The sequence below is a fragment of the Diadema antillarum genome, unplaced genomic scaffold (assembly GCF_040938485.1).
Source record: "Diadema antillarum isolate AM-2024a unplaced genomic scaffold, OU_Dant_1.0 seq00000503_RagTag, whole genome shotgun sequence".
NCBI lineage: Eukaryota > Metazoa > Echinodermata > Echinoidea > Diadematoida > Diadematidae > Diadema > Diadema antillarum.
Genome location: NW_027271460.1, coordinates 631,427 through 650,049, shown reverse-complemented (window position 1 = coordinate 650,049; position 18,623 = coordinate 631,427). Strand labels below are relative to the sequence as shown.

Here is an 18,623-nt window from a genome sequence, read left to right as displayed (position 1 = left end):
AGTGACAACTTGGCTGTGAACCAATCACCATGGAAACGATCTACCCGACAAGGCCAAGCATCTCTTTAGAATAACATAACTTATTATGTAAACATACCTTTCCAGAATAGTTTGGGATAATGAAACACCTTTATGGACTCACACTATGGGAATATACCCACTTCCTTAAAATGATGACGTCAGACACGCGCATATTCTTGGTTATCTGCTTTCTGGCGTTTGAAACGATAGGGTTTACGTCGCAGCTTCCATCTTGGTCAGGGTAATTAGCCAGTCAAGTTATCACTGTTTCGTTGATCATAAACTAAAAGCATAAGCATTGTATGCATTATATTGGGTAGGACATCCGGGAACTCCGGATCTTGCTGGGCGGAAATTATGTTACTCCGCCCCGATCTATTAGAAATATTGAGAAGCAGACAGAATGACGTCACACCTCGACCATCTTTTATATAATGATAACACCTTCTCGCGCTTCTTATTCATCCATTTATCCCCATGCACACTCGGGGTAAGCAAGGCTCTTTAACGAATGCGCTTCATTGAGACGATATAATGGATTAACGCCATAAATGCTTTCAATTTACGTATTCTAGGTTTTCCGAGATCCTCCAGTCATCCAAGGCTTACAAAGCATCGATATGTCCACTGTGAAATATTTCTACTCAGTGGGAACACGGAGTGAAGATTACACAGAATTAAAAGACGTTGAAATAGAATACATGTAAAAGTAGCATACTTGTAAAATAGGATGTTCAAAAGGCCTGTGCCTAAGTGAGACAAGAGAATGTCTTGCTGAAGTTGCAGAAAATGTTCCCAACTTCAACTGCTTATCATGTTGTTCTAAAGTTGCTGTCTTCAGAATGATCGAACCGAAGCTCACAGCAGTGGATTAGTGCAGAGCACGAATTAATGTTATCGTATTGTGGTGTATCGTAATCTTATGGGACTCTGAAATATCTGCCACAATCGCTACCGCATCCAACATGTCCATAATCGCCTGTCCGGAACAATTCCTACTTCCCTCGAGTTGTCTCTGTAGACAGATTTGACCGTATATCTTTATATTATGGGTGTCTTTGTGCAAATATCTAAATTCACTAGATGATATCGCATATGTTTGTTGTATTGCTCTATCCTAAAATATCTGAATTTACTATACAATATACTGCATATTTTTATTGCACTCCTCTATCTTAACAAGTCATTTAGCAGTCATTTAAGCCACAAAGTACAAATCTACGTGAGGCGCCTTGTACGAATCTTTAAATGATATGACCTTTCTTTAGCCAGGGCCCATTTACAGTAGGATTGGTCTTTTCTTTACATTGATCTAGGCCTACTTATATTTATAAATGTTTGTATGTACATTTCCCTTTTTTATGAAGAACAAAAGATCAAAAAGCGTACAAGCATAGCCTGAAACGTGCTGAATAGATAAACGAATGCTTTCAATAGATTTCAATGACTCTTCGACAAAGGCTAGTAGACCCTTTTGAAGTTTTCGTGGCTTAAATAAGTTGAAGTTTAACCCAAACTCACGCTGTCGGGTTCGTATAAGAAATATATGAAAGACGGTAAACTTAAAAAAAATTAAAAGTTAAACACATGAATGCTATTATTGTGTCCTTTTTATCTATTCAAACACAACCACACACACACACCCACACACACACACATAAATAGATACATGTGTATACATACATATCCGTGTATATGTGTGTATGTGTATGTGTGTGTATGTCTCTCTCTCTCTCTCCCCCTCTCTCTCTCTCTATATATATATATGAATATATATATGTATCCATATATATATGTATATATTATCATTATCATTATCATTATCATTATTATTATTATTATTATTATTATTATTATTATTATTATCATTATTATTGTTTTATATGACATACATTATTCAGGAGCAGGATATATATTTACATGTACATATATGCATATGCACAATGGATAATGTGTGCATAAGGCACGGACTTCTTCAACCTGGTCTACATTGAAAAAAAAAAGAACATCTGTCGGTCACCATCACGACCATTGCCAACACCATTTTGAAACTCTGTTTTCTTCTTCTTCTTCTTCTTCTTCTTCTTCTTCTGATTGAGTCTACCTCCTTCAAAAGGCTGAGGATTCGTGCAGACTGTGATATTTACATTATAATACAGTTTGTTTACAGATATTTACAAGCACCTAACAAATTTGAAGAAAATAACTAGCCACTGTGATCAACCGTTAGTCGGTTACGAAATGATCCTACAGATGGCGCTGAAACAATTTCTGACGACATTGACATGATTGAATTCCAGTTCCTTACTGTTCTAGCTAAGAACGAATGGCAATGCGATTCAGTTCTCGAGTATGGTACCTGATAAGAATGTGGTTGCATGGCTCTCGTTAATTGAGTAACCTGTTTGATGCTTTAGTCCTGTACAAAAAGAGGAGTAAGATTATTGTGTATTTTGTACATCATAATTAGCCTTTCATTTTCTCTGCACTGTTCCAGAGTGGTCCAATCAAGTTCTTGCAGCATTTTGGTGACACTTGAGGTGTTATGGTAGCGCTTCAAAGGGAATCTCGCAGCTCTTCTCCGGACCATTTCCACTTTATGGGTGAGGTTCTTGGAAGATGGGTTCCAAACTGTGGAAGCATAATCTACAATTGGTCGAACCAACGTTTTGTAAGCTGTGGCTTTAAAGGGGAAGGCTAGTAACTGATCAGTGGGAATCAGTGGAAATGCTGGGAGATGATTGTTCCAATCCTTATGGGATTCATTCAAGAGTTCATTGTATATCTATTGTTGTGTGAAAATGATTTGCTTCAAAATGGTGTCATATTCAAGTAATGTGCAGTTTAATGCTTCCAGGTTAGCGTCCCTGGTCAGTGACGGAGCATTAATCTGCACATTACTTGAATATGAGACCGTTCTGAAGCAAATCATTTTCACACAACAATAGATATACAATGAACTCTTGAATGAATCCCATAAGGATTGGAATAATCATCTCCCAGCATTTCCACTGATTCCCACTGATCAGTTACTAGCCTTCCCCTTTAACATCAGAAGGTTTCATGCGAAGATTGCGTCTTAGAAATGCAAGAACGTTATTGGCTTTATTGACTGTATTATTGATGTGTTGGGTCCACTTCAAATCAGAAGTGATGGTTATATCCAAGTACTTTACGGATTTAACAGACTCAAGAGGGGCGTTATTTAGATGATACACGTGTTGCACCTTTCTTCTTACCCTACTGTGATCGTCTCCTAAGAAGAATCATCCTTTAAAAGCATCTTATCGAATTCTTCAGGCTCGTCTTCATGAGCTGTCGTCTGGGCTGTTGTCTTCATGCAATATTGCGATACGATCACCTTCTCATCTTCCGGCGTGTCGTGGTCGCTTCCCACGCTATCACCATCCTGAAAATACAATCATATAGATGAAAATTCAGTATTATTCAGTTCTTATTTGCCTGGGGAACACTAAGTGTGCAAACACAGTTTTCAGTGAAGAGTTCTGCATTACCATTGCCCCCAGCATTGTCAGATGGAAATTTTGTACACCTTGGTGAACGAGACAATTTCCTGTTGGGAAAATTCAAATACAGACATATCGATTTATCGATACGAAATGAATACCAGCATATTACCGTCCAGTAGACTAGAATACAAAGGAATTCGTTAGACATGTTTTCTCACATAATCATATTCTATTTCCATGGCTCTCTTAATAAGCAGAATAATCTTTAATTTCGATTTCAAGGAAAGCAACAACAGAGGGCGTCGGGCAGATTGTAAGTCAGTTTCGGATCAATGGTCGAGTCGTTGTTACAGCCTTTACAGAAAAAGACCTTCAGACGCAGTTGATTATAATGCGTTTGAATTCGAAACGAAACATGACATCCGAGTTGGAGGTGTCAAGCTAGATCAGTGAGTAACTGACAGAACTTGCAAAATGCCTCACAAGTGAATTTGATTTAGTCAATTATTTCTTTGTTCATGTTCATGAAAACCTTCCGTCGAGATGTTTTCATCATGTTCATTGCAACTGATTGACAAAATTGCCCTACATCGACGTCGATGTAGGGCAATTTGTGAATAGGGCAATTTGTGAATCAGTTGCAATTCTTTCTTAATTGCAACAGAAGACGAAAAAGGGACGAAAAAAAAAAAAAAACCACGAGTACTTTTGAAGAGTTTACCGAGCCTCCTCAGTGACAGACGATGTCATCGGAGGTGACAAGCTATCGTGTATAAGGCAGAACCACATGAAATATCATGACACGTGTTACTTTCTTGCTAGTTAAATGCTAGTATTAAAACTTGGTGACCCTTGGGTAAAATTCGTAGAGGCATATCTGGCCCACAGTCTTCATCCCCATCATCTTCTGCCGTGATCGCCGCCAAGGCATTGATTCCCGACGAAAACGAACTGAAAAGAGGAAGAAAATTGCACAAATCATACATATCACATCCACACTTATAAACACACGCAGGCAGCCACGCACACACACACACACACACACACACACACTCACACACACACACAAAGAGGCACGGGGCAGTATAAGCCCACGCCCAAAGAGATGTAATCATCCACGCCCCACTAAACCCCAAACAAAGCCCACGAATGAAATGAGCATCCAGTTAAAAATCTGAAAGCAGATACCAGCGAGAAGCAGATAAGATTCCAGACAAGCAAACCGTACTCAGGAACCGACTCCAAAAAGACACTGGAACCATTCTGGCTCATGACATGTCTCTGATCTTCTCCTCAAGGCAGCACTACCCATAAAATGAGGTAAGTGTGATCTCCCTATTTCTCCCAAAAGTGCTACTGATTAAGGCAGTTCATTATTACTTGAGAAATGGTGCTGCGAGCATTTTTTTTTTTTAGTTATTAACTGCTTGCAAACACGTTTTCAGATATGTTATTCTGTACGGAAACTTTATTGGCGGTAGTCACTCTTCCCCCTTTATTTTTCCCCTTTTATGTATCATGTATTATGTATTATGTATGAGGACTGCAAGTAAATCAAGCTGTACAATACGTTAAAGCTCCAGCCTTTCTGTATTATATACAAACTTTTTTTGTTATTCAACGTAGTAAACGACCTACCTGATATGATACAGAACACACACAATATAGGGAACCCCGGACAAAGTGGATCAAAAATGTTTGTCCAGCCAAAACGGGAATTCAAAGCAGAGTAAAGCAAGATTTTTTTTTGTTTATACTATGACCTGAGGACTACCGCTAACAAATGGCAGTAAAATTTGTTTTCAAATTATCAGTTTTATCAATTACTGTGAATTTGAAAAAAGTATGAAAATTCCACTTTGCCCCAGATCATTGGGGCAAAGTGGAATATACACGCACAGCATGCAGCGTGCGTGGAAACGCACCAAACTTCATTTTATCCACAAGCCCATTACTTAACATGTTCCACCTTGCCCCGTCCACTTTGCCCCAACCATGTATGATTTTTACCAACATGCATCACTGTGACGCGGCCAATATTTGCTAGCCCTGATATGATTTATGGAAGCTTAAACTACTTTGTATAACTTTATATAGAAATAAAATCATTTTGAAGTGATTTGAATTGAATTGAAATCCATGCATCGTTGTTACTATGGTTTTCGAGATACGATTTCAGATAAGCATGATAATTTGACATAAAATATATAATCATCATTTCTTGGTTTTGAGGTATGCAAGACAGATACTTTCCCTAAAGACACACTGTTTTTCTTCTGCTACTCTGACACCGAAAGAACGGAAATTCAAACTGCATGCAGTTATGTTCAACTTTAATCTTCCAAATCTTTGTAGCTTTCTCGTTCACAGCATATAACAATACATTGGGCATACAAGATAGTCGGAAACAAATTATAAATACATAACCGGGTTATCTTGGATGACTTGAACCGGTGATCCCCTCAGCTTGGCTCAGTCGTCATCGATGCCGGATACACTCGTCGTCGACCTCGGCACAGTCGCTTGGCTTGTCTCTTGGAAGCACCCCTTGACTTGGCCACTCAGCTAGACGCTACCCTATCGGCGGTCCTCTCAGCTCCTCGTTCTTCACTAGTCCTTGCGACCACGCAGACTCCTGCCTTGACCCGCGATGCCCGAGCTCAGGCGACGACGAGCGGGCAAATGGAGATTGAGCTCCGTACCAAAATTCGGATAATAACTGTGCAAGTTCAGTTTATATCGGCAGCTGGAGCTCGCATCTCACCGACGTGGAAAACCCCCAGAAGAACGACTGCTGCCTAAGCGGAGATCTATGCTGGATGTCTGATTAAAATGTTTCTCCTCGATCCCCTACATTCATCAGCTTTTTATTAATTCTCCTATAGCCATAGAGATTAACACTAAAGTCCCTTACACTCCCATACACTTGCTTTTTCATTGCCTTTCCTACACTAAAGAAACCATCCAATCATCATGCTTAAATATAGCCCTATTGGAACTGTACACAATACGTCTAGCCATCGTCTAGACTACTGTTACATAACATCTTTACTCATGAACTTGTGGACAATAAACTACAACCAGTACCCTAGTGACACTGACCTAGCTGAGTCTTGACTGAGCTAGACAGCATTCCTCGCCACCACCTGGCTGGGAGCTATTACATGACACCTCTATTCACTCAATTTCTATAGTCTGAGTTAACACACAATACTGCAAACCAGGCATGCTGTTGCCATGCTGTTTCTTTTACTTTTACTTTGTCTCATTTAATGTAAATTTCCAGACAGTCAGTTTCTTGCAGTTTGACCTAGTGGCTTTCTAGGACAGCTTTAAAACTCTAAATCTTTACAAATTCAAACAAATTCGATTTTACTTCACTGGCAAAATCAAAGATAAATTTCTCTCCTGACACACACATACAAGTATTTATTTACACAGCTCTGATATCAAAAGATGTAGCCTCCCTAGAGGTATCTTTGTGCATGAGCTTTAGATTCAAGACTGAATGTATTTAGGTTTAATGGGGGTGTTTCACTTTGCCCTGTGTTCCTCTTTGCCCCGGGTTCCCCTACATGTCTCCACGGAAGCCCATTATTATTTGAGATCCACGCATATCAAATTCAAGAGAGCAATCGTTGAATAAGAATTCCCTTACATTTTAAGACATTTGAAGATACGTAACTATTTGCAGTCTTGTAAACATAATTGTATTTTTAGCGAATCAGCTCGTGAAGGTGATACGTACATATCACTCTGCATAGTGAGATACGTATGAACCAAAATGGTTTCTCTTGAATAGGCACTGGGTTGAAAAGTTGTTGGTACTTTATTCGCAGGGGTAGGCCTACATAAACAAATGATGAAAATTCCAACGTTAAAAGGCATCGTGACGGGAAATGTGAACACTGTGTGCAAGTGATCCCATATTTGTTAATTTTTCGTTATCCATCAGTGTAGCCTCTTCAGTATTGCCACTGCTCTGTCAGAGGGCCCTACCATAATTCCTGATTGACTTATTTGTTAGTGCGGTAAAAAGAGAGAGAGAGAGAGAGAGAGAGAGAGAGAGAGAGAGAGAATGCGGTAGAAAAAAAAGAAAAGAAATGTCTCGCATCATTAGAAATGTTACGGATGACAATGGGGAGGGTATGCCAGATCCCGCTCTATACCACAACGGATGACAAGGTCGAGGTGGTCGGGAAGTACAAAGACCCCCCCCCCCCCCCCCCCATGAAGCAGACAAACATGTATGATTATTTTTATTCTCTTTTTCATGCTATCTTGACATCTGAAAAACGATTCATTCACTTTTCTCAGTCAACCTTTCATTCGGCATGTTCGGTACTTGGCAGTCTGATATGCAATGACCTTGTTCAACCTATGCATTGTCACTACCACTGACTTTTGATATTGATATCATGATATGCAAAGGGGCAGAAGTGCCCTACAGCCATTAAACAGCATTCCTTGTTGCTCATTTGGGCCTTCCCTACTGCAAAGAACACAGTGTCAAAAGGGCTTTTTACACTTGTGTTTCTTAAAGGGACTGTACAGTACTGGTTGAGGTGGGGATTCATGTTTTGAACATTCCTAAGTGAGATAATGAAAAGCCTCTTATGAAATATGAAGGAGCATGTAATTTTGAGAAGGATTCAACGTTTATTTGATGAAAATTGGTTTTCAAATGGCTGAGATATCCAAAAAAGTGCTAATAATAAAAGGCGACATGCCACAACTTTATTAGGATCTCTTTGTTTCACCTTGTTTTTGGATATCTCAGCCATTTCAAAACCGATTTTCATCGAATACTCTTTTGATACCCCTTAGAATTGCATGCTCTTTGACATCTCATAGAGTGGTTTCTGAATATCTCACAAAACTTTAAAAGCTAAATCTTCACCTCGACCAGAACTGTACACATCCTTTAAACAGCATTCCTTGTTGCTCATTTGGGCCTTTCCTGCTGGAAAGAACACAGTGTCAAAAGGGCTTTTTACACTTGTGTTTCTTAACCCCGGACTTTCTCTGACCCAGGACTATCGTTAGTCCCGTACCATTTTTTTCAGCTTTTTACACTCGCCAATTAGTCCCGTACTATCTCTTGTCCGGGGCTAAGGAGAAAACTGACCTTTTTACACTCGTATTTCTTAGCCCCGGACTTTCCAAACCACATGAATATTCATAATTGCGCTGTGTACTGTACACGTACACGCACGCACCGGCAGCACTAGATTACCTCGTTTCTAATTGGTCAGTGAGGGTCGGACTTCGTCTCCGTCGCTTAGCCCAGGATTATTTTTTCGTTCTGTTTACACTCACTTGTTTGGCACCGCAATTGCGGTGCTAACCCCTGCTATTTTGCAGGGCCAGATAGTACCGTACTATCGGTGGGGCTAGCCCACTTTGGCAAAAACGAGTGTAAACAGAAAGTGGGCTAAGGATAGTCCCGTACCAACGGTGGGGCTAAGGCCCCCCCCCCCCCCCCTTAGCCCCACCGTTGGTCCGGGGCTAAGCAAAAATTTACAAGTGTAAAAAGCCCTTTACAGTGTGAAACACAGTGTGAAATCTCATTACACTGTTAAACTCGAGCGTTTTAAAAGTGTAAACACAATGTGAGTCATCAATTTACAGTGTGAGTCATCAATTTACAGTGTGAAACAAAGCATTACTATGTGAACACTCTGTGAAAACCACACCACAGTGTGAATTCATCTTCACACTGTTAAATTCGAGCGTTTTCACATGCATAATCGACTATATGACCACACTGTGGACAGACGGTGGGACACTGTGTTCTTTCCAGGAGGGTTGCTCGGTATAAGAAGACGGCATAAGTGACTGTACGAAACTCTGATGAAATAGGTGCTAAATTCACTTCCAATGGAAGTACCTTATGATGTGGTAAGGAAATGTGCCTCAGAAAAATCAATGACTAGACTAAATCTTAAAGAAGCAGTGTTTGGGTGGATATTGTGGATTTAGCAACTTTTGGAACAAAACTTCTAGTACGGAAAAGTACAACATGTAAATACGATTAAGAGACTAGTTTCCACGACTTTGTGTACTTTTCTCAGAAGTTATCTCCATACAATTTTCATCTGTTTTCTTCGTCTCTCAAAGGAATATTTATGCATGGTAATCAAAACATTCCTCAGTTAACAATCTCGTATGTGGGTAATCACGGAAACTATAGCACAAATATGAAAGCTAGCCCGAGAAGCTCGCCAGTCTGGTGTTACTCAGTTCGAAGTCCGGTCATGCATGCACACTTGTTTTTGCTCGGAACCCGCTGGATATAGCACCTTTAGGAACAAAATACATACGGATTACACAGATTTTGGAACAAAACTCATTTTGTATCGGCCTGACTTTCTTCATTTTCTCACAAGAATTTAAATAATTTGAAGACTTTTTCTATATGGGACTACTGAGTTGAATGTATTTCTGCCGATGGATCTAACCTGCGAAAAAAGACAGATTAAGTACCTTTCGGAAAGGAACTCTTTATGAAGGTACATGCAAAGTCTACTTTATTCATAAGCGTGCTTGAAACTGTACCAATGTTTTGAATATAATGTATCAAGGAGCAATATAACCCAACATCGTTGTAAAAGTGATTTTTAAAAATCTTTTGTCTCTTCATTTCAGAACATAAGTCATCTACTTTCACACACACGTCTGAGAAAACCTACCATCTTTCCACTCTCACAGACAGCGACTGGTATGCGTTGAATCTCTTTGTATCCGGGTCTGTAACAGGAGGATTAATATGACATTTACCACAAATTTATCTACAACATCAGCAGTAGCCAGGCAAGGTGAGTACAGATGCAGCGGTTTCTCAATGAACCCAAGGTATAAAAGCTGCCACATAGGTTTACCTAGTGTAGTTCCTGGACTGTATTCGCAGCATCCATGCATGCAATGTGCCTACCAAGGACGTTGATGGCGTCTGAATCACACAATATTTCGGGAGTACATGTACCAATTGGTGGAGTGTCGCGATCAGCAGTTGGGCGCCTTTTGTGGGGTGCATGCATGTCTGCGTGTGTTTGTGTGGGGATTTGGACTAAGGTTTACAAAATGTTTGATTTATGAACTTACAGAAAGTCAATCAAGTGGCACTGCCAAATGTTTAGAATCCCAATGAAAGCGAATCAAAGATTACAACAAAAAGGTAAAGTTAAAGATGCTGTTTACCATTGGGAGCAGTGATTTAAATGTTCGAGATAGCACATCTAATGCATATCTCTTAAGTCAGTTGTATCATAAAACATCCTACTATGTAAAAGTTTTACAATAAAGCCTAAAACATATGGCGATATCGCTATTTTTCTCATTAAACCAGAACTGTATAAGGTTTAGTCTTAAAACATTTGTATTATATATTGTTCACATTTTTTTAAATCTAACAATATTTAACATTAATCATACTGATTCAAAGTTTTACGTTGGTTGCTTCTATTCCTAACTCACATTTTACAATTATTTGACGCACGAAAGGTGGGCTAATCTGCAAATGGTAAGTTATGCCTTTGATAAAAATCGGTTCAATAAGTAGTATCTTATAGCTATAAATCATATAAAAAAAAATACTCACGAGTATGAAACCGACTGCAAACAACACTCGTCAAACATTCTCAGCAGATACAATAGGTCAAACTTGCAGCATCACCCATGTATTAATGATTACATAGCCCAACATAATTATTTCCACATACTCTGACTACTCTATTTTTCAATTTCATTTTCAATTTATTTTTCGTATTTCTCGATGGAAAATACATGGTATATAACAAAATATAATACAGAATGTTCAGCTTGGATATATACATGAAGAAATAGGAATACAAAAGTAATACATAACGGTCGATGTGTCATTTTCAATCAAAGTAAAGGATGCGAAGAGAAATACGATGGAACCTACTAAAAAGCAAAGCTTGTTGAGTGTAGGTCCCAACAAAAGCCTAGTAAGGGGAACAGGATGAGGAGCACGGGTACAATTAAGACCAAAAGTAAGGATAAACAAAAGAGAATGACTATTACTCGGGGCTCAGAAGATTCTTCTCACATGCATTTATGTGTGTGATAAAATGAGAACAAGTAACCACATGCTGCACACTATAGCAGTTGCTCTAATAGCAATTTAGACATGGGAATGATAATGACGTAAATACTTAAGTACTATTAAGGTTTAAACATTCCGGCTTCCATAGACACGGGGAAAGATTTGAAAAATGGATGACATGAATCAATAATTCCTATATGTGATATACCAGCCAGCTGCAATGATGCATAAAAGAAAGGAAAGAAAGAAAGGAGGGGAAACTATGCGACACGACCAAGGTCTTACTAGAAGTGGAAGGAAAAACACCGATGGGAAGGAATTTGAGAGAGCATGCAACTAAAATGTATATGCATGAGTCTGTTCACATGGCAACAACCAAGTAGTATAACAGAGCAGCCATCAGCAATAATAAAAAGGAATTTTAGTGCACTTGTGTGTTGTAGCTATTCAATACATGCTGTCTGAGTTTACGCTTAAAGGCTGATAATGACAGACAGCTTTTAACCTCTGTTGGGAGATCATTCCAATATTTAGGACCTGTATACATAATTGTGTTTTTAGCGAAAACTGTTCGAGTTCGTGGAAGGTGATAAGCGTCACTCTGGCGAGTTGGATAGTGGTGGACAGAATTGTTTCTTATGAACATCTGTAAAAAGACACCAGGAAGATCTTTTGAGGAAAATTTATACAAAAAATACCTAAATTATAACCAAACAAATCTATCAGTTTTAAAATCTTATTTTTCTGAAATAAGGCGTTAGTGTGAGATAAATACCCAGCATGGTTAATAATTCTGATCGCTCGCTTTTGAAGAAGAAAAAGTGAATCCAGTAAGTATTTAGATGCGTTACCCCACGCAAGAATTCCATAATTAAGATATGGGGAAATCATGGTTGAATATACAATCTGCAAGATATGGTTGGGCAAAAAATGTTTCAGTTTGTTTAGGATTCCTGTATTTCGTGACAAAATTTTGCTTAAAAAATTAAAGTGAGTTTTCCAGGAAAGGTCACTATCGATGTAAAGTCCTAAAAACTTTGTACTATCTACTCGGGTTAGGTTAATATCATTAATCTTAACATCATCAGGAATAACTTGCAAGGAATTGCTAAATAACATATAATGTGTTTTATCAACATTTAATGATAACTTGTTAGCGTAAATCCAGGACTGAACAGATTTCAATTCATTATTCATTATACTTACAAGGGTATTGGGATTGCGGTGAGACAGAAATAGATTTGTATCATCAGCGAAACAAATAAAAGAAAGAATCTGTGACGAATTTTGGAGATCGTTGATGTACAGGATGAATAAAAGTGGGCCAAGAAGAGAACCCTGGGGGACACCGCAAGAAGTTGACGTCATACCTGACTCATAGCCATTTATATAAACAAATTGTTTTCTGTTTGTGAGATAGTCTTTAAACCACTCTAGAGTCCTCCCACGGATACCGTAATGGCTTAACTTATAATGCAAAATTTGATGGTCAATGGTATCAAAGCCTTCGAAAAATCGAGAAAAACACCGATGGTGTGGGAAGCATCATCTAAAGCATGAGCTACTTTATCAATGAAGGCTAATAATGCGTGAGTTGTGCTATGCTGTTTTCTGAATCCACATTGGAAATTAGAAAGAATATTGCAATTAACAAGAAATCTAAGAGTTCGTTTATAAACAAGCCTTTCAAGAATTTTTGAGACTGAGGTTAAGAGAGATATCGGGCGGTAGTTGTATACTCACACATTCTTTTGGACCCTTTTTGTATATGGGAACAACTCGAGCGATTTTCATATTATCTGGGACTTTGCCACTAGATAAAGATTGATTGAAAATATAAGTGAGTGGAGAAATAATTTCATTTATTATATTCGTCAGAAGAAAAGCCGAAATACCATCATTACCTATACTTTTCTTAATATTTAGGTTATCAACAATTTCTTTGATTTCTTCTTCAACAATAGGAATGAAAAACATGGTTTGTACATTCCTGTCTTTAAAAAAAAAATGAAAAGTTGTCTGGGTATTTGGTATTTTGCTAGCAAGATCAGGTCCTAAGTTAACGAAGTAATCATTAAATACATCGGCCATTTCCTGTGGATCATCAACTTGATGGCCGTCATTCAAAATATCAGTAGGGGAATTTGTAACAGTGCTAGATTGGCTAAGCGCAGTAATGAAGAAAACAGTAATGAAGAAAACAATTTAAAAAAGAAGGGGGTGTGACATTATAGCTCTTCATCTTAGTTTATTCCATCGTACTTTTAGGAATCATATGGCTAAAATATAGTTTAACATCAGATTCTATTCTTTGATAATGCATTTTGATAGGAGAGTCCCATTTGAAAAACAAAATCAAAGCCGAGAAAAGATAATCAAGCAGCACATCATGTTTAAACTGAAAACATTCGTGACTGTGCTGATAAGTTGTGTCAAAGTATGTATGCATAGGACCTACTATAAGCATGATAGGCCTATATGTATACCGACAACCAAAAGTACAGTGCTAAGTACTATGCAAGTTTGTGTTGCATAAAGTGGACTACCAAAGCAGAACCAGCTATGAAAAGACACACAGATTAGAGGATAACGGGCTGGATGGCACAAGTTTTTGTGTTTTTGGTGGGTTTTTTTTTTTCTGTTAGTACTGAATTTGATTTGATTCGAGTTCACTGGAAGAGCGTGGAATTACATAAAAACATGATGAGTCGGACATCTGACACCTGATCGTCTAAACTTCAAAATAAAATTAGGTATATTTTTAATATAGTTTATATATCGTGTCACTTATTTGTTTTCATTTGTTCAAGAACTGGTAACCTGAAATGTGTAGTATGAATAACGTTGGACGTACGCAGGACTGGACATCCATGCTCTTATCCATGTCATACTTATGTTCAACACTATAAACCGATTGTAATAATGTGGCCACTGGGTTTACAATGATTAGAATAACGGAAGCTGTTTTTTTCTGATCTATTGTTACTTTTGTCAATGAGTTCCTGAATGGCAGTTGTTGGTTTATAAGTCAACAGCAATTTGTAGGTGGTGAATACGATTCCCCACACAGCAAATTTAAGGCTTATAAATTCAGTGTTTTATGCTATACGATGATGCCCCTTTAATGATAACCCCAACCAACATTCTTTGTCAAGGGGTTGTTATGTTTGTTTGTTTTATTCTATGTCCAGGTCTGAGGAACCTTGGGGCGTCACATTACATTCGGCATTGTCGACCGTTCAGTGTGAAGACGAAAGACGTCTCCGATGAGTTTACCCATGTCATAGTGGGAGCAGGATCAGCGGGATGCGTCCTTGCCAACCGCCTCTCAGCAGATCCCAGCAACAAAGTTCTTCTCTTGGAAGCTGGGCGGAAGGATCACACTTGGCAGATACACATGCCTGCTGCCCTCAAGTATCCTCTGAGCAGTAAGCGGTACAACTGGTATTACTATACTGTTCCTCAATCCCACCTGGATAACCGAAAGATGTACTGGCCCAGGGGCAAGGTGCTTGGTGGATCTTCTTCCATTAATGCTATGTGTTATGTTAGAGGGCATCCCTATGACTATGACAGGTGGGAGAAAGAAGGAGCAAAAGGTTGGTCCTATGCGGACTGCCTTCCATACTTCAAATATGCACAGTGCCACGAACTTGGGGGTAATGACTACCGTGGGGGCAGTGGCCCACTCAATGTTTCAAGGGGCAAGACCAACAACCCTCTCTGTGAGGCTTTTATTGAAGCCGGATTACAGAGTGGGTATCCATTCACCGACGATATGAACGGCTTCCAGCAAGAGGGCTTTGGATACATGGACCTCACTATCCACAAGGGTGTAAGATGGAACACTTCCAATGGCTACCTTCGAAAAGGAGGTGTCCAGAGGCGGCAGAATCTCACTATCAGCTTGCAATCTTTAGCCCATAGAATCATATTTGATGGAAACAAGGCAGTTGGTGTCGAATACATGCAGAACAAAGTCAGGAAAGTTGCCAGGGTTGCAGAAGATGTGATATTGAGTGGCGGAGCCATAAATTCTCCTCAGCTTCTCATGGTCTCTGGCGTTGGAAATGCTGATGACTTGACAGGTCTGGGTATTCCAGTTGTAGCCCACCTTCCTGGTGTTGGGCAAAATCTTCAAGAACACCTGGACGTCCACGTACAACATCGATGCACTCAGCCTATAACCCTATACACTGCACAGTGGAAGTTCCCCCACAACATGATTCGAATTGGTGTCCAGTGGTTCCTGTTTCAGAATGGACTTGGTGCGAGTTCCCACCTTGAAGTTGGGGGCTTCATCCGCAGTCGGCCCAACGTCGAGCACCCAGACATCCAGTTCCACTTTTTGCCTTCAGTTGTAAATGACCATGGTCGTGAGCCTGGAAATTGCCATGCCTTCCAAGTTCAGGTAGGAAACATGAGGGCCACAAGCAGGGGGACCATAAAGCTGAAGTCTAAAGATCCATCGGAACATCCACTCTTGGATCCAAACCACCTTGCAACAGAAATTGACAGATGGGAAATGCGGGAGTGTGTCAAGCTCACTCGTGAGATTCTTGCACAACCTGCCTTCGATCCCTTCCGTGCCGAAGAGTTGCAGCCGGGGCCATCTGTCCAGACGGATGCTGAGATCGATGCCTTCATCCGTGCAAACGCCATAAGTGCCTATCATCCATCATGCACCTGCAAGATGGGATCAGAGGATGATCCAATGGCAGTTGTGGACAGCCATACCCGCGTCTTCGGTGTTAAGAATCTCAGGGTGGTGGACGCTTCTATAATGCCGAGCATTGTAAGTGGGAACTTGAATGCCCCGACCATTATGATCGCAGAAAAGGCAGCGGACATCATTCTTGGAAAGGCGCCACTAGCTAGGGCAGATGTCCCAGTCTGGACACCCTCCACTTTGGAGACCCAACGGTGAAAGGGACAAGATGAACCAGAAAAGCATACCGTAGTTGCATGATTCGAAGACCTCAGATTATTTAGCAATTTATATTATTTTTATTACCGTGGTGAATTTGTTACTGTCATACTAAAGGATTGGTATATACGTCTCGTGATGGGTACAGTAAGACAGGGTAACAGAGATGACAAAATACGGAGGCGAAGATCATGACAATTAAGTGTTTGATTACTGTTATATCAAAGGTCATTGTCGAAGTTAAAAAGGAGAAGATGGCAGGATGTGGTGTGCTCGAAGGCAAACTGAAATGGTAATAACAACAATTCGGTCTTATGACGTCATTCTTCTCGTTGCCACCATCACCTCGGCAACTAACCTGTACTGCTTCTCCTTATCTTTTGCATAAGTAAGAAAACTTTCATTCCATTTTTAATTGTATTTCTGTACGTGTAGGATATTACTGTTGTCTGTGGACTGATTACTATTATGTGTGTTGATAAAACAATGATAAAATTTTAGGTAAGAAGACACTTTTTGTAATTAAGACGCGAGAAAGTCATAATGTCCTTATGCTATTATTTGAGAAAATGGGTATTGGTTTTTCGTTTTTCTGACAAGCATATTGTCATCCAGTGTGTAGGGTTTAGATTCTTGATGTCCGTATAGACTGACTTAGATAATGTAAAATATAGTTGGTCATAGGACGAGAAATCATTAACTATAAGAAGATTCATTTCCGTGGTTTATTATAGTGATTTATGAAGTGAACGACTATCTATAGGGAGAGCTTATGGTTTAATGGGAAAATTCCCAGACGCAGACATTTATATTACCGGGGTGAACAGTACTGCCAAGTATAAAGACAAACTTGCACAGACTGACAACTGCCTGACCATTACCTCTACTAGTCTATATATAACCACAAGTGACAACGAAATATGTACCCCATGTCCATATCACTATAAGTTCTTGTCTAACTCTGCAAAGACAAATGTAAGCAGAACACGTGGGCCTAAGGGTCAATAGGCAGGATATTTTATGTTCACATAGAGTCCATTCTGTAGAGCGAACGGTGATGGTAAAACATGCCTATCATTGTCTATACATTGTTTGAAAAAAATGCTTAAATAAATGAACATAAATTACATTGTAGGCCCTATTAATCGTCTGTTTAATTGAAGTTCGATTTTCGAGCAAAAATGATGTGAAAGAGTTCATTAAAAGGTTTCAAATAAAGGTTCTTTTTCACATCACCCAACATTATGTGGCTTTGCTGTTTTAAACCTCTCTAGATTTTTAGAATATGGGTGTGTTTTGGGTTAACTCCCAAACGTGCTGTAAAAGTTTACTTACTCTGAATATTCTATCGCAATGTTCTTTCAAGCAGCATAAATTACCTAGTAACACACTACAACCAGATCGAGGGAGACAAGAGAGAGAAAGAAGGAGGAGAAGAAGAAAGCAGATGGGGAGAGATAAGACAGACAGACGGACAGACAGGAGTTAGAGAAAAGGAAAAAGATGTGCAAACCTGATGGACGCGCTGACCACAGCGGAGAGAAAGAGTCCCCGGGTGAATTCTCGAAGAGTTCCATGACGAGCGGGCCATGATATGCGGAAGACAGGCCACAGGACACCGCATCGTGTAAACACTGTCGTCTGCTCACATAAAGCAGACCGATTTTTTGAACGCGCAGTGAAGCACCATTAAACTATGCACCAGAAGTACAATGTGTGCAACTATTGGTAATATTGATGTTGCCACGTGGCATTTTCTACACTAGGCCTACTTACATGACCCTTCTTGAAAATGCCGCCCGTCCTGCTACCCGATCTTTGTTAGATGCCAACTCATTTAACAAGATGGCAGGGACAAGATGGTTAAGGTTGGCGCTGGAATATCTGCCATTAATTATATGGCAGCGTTGAAATCATCGAAAATCATCACTTTCTGTTAAACAAGCTTTGTGAGGAGGAACGTGGCGGTTTTCTTCCTTACTAGGCTATCTCCTTTCTATTTCTGCTTAAACTCTTTTCATCTAACACTTGATGAATCACGTGGCTCTATGCACTTTGCACGCCAAACTTGCACATTAACTGTATTAGTAATCGTGGATAAATTTTGATTGTTTTTATTCAACATATTCGTACATAA

General features: G+C 39.5%; 1 pseudogene; it reads left to right on the top strand.

The window, feature by feature from the left end:
- Positions 1-10,260: 10,260 nt before the first annotated feature.
- Positions 10,261-16,486, top strand: LOC139733906 (choline dehydrogenase, mitochondrial pseudogene; annotated as a pseudogene).
- The last annotated feature ends 2,137 nt before the right edge of the window (positions 16,487-18,623 follow it).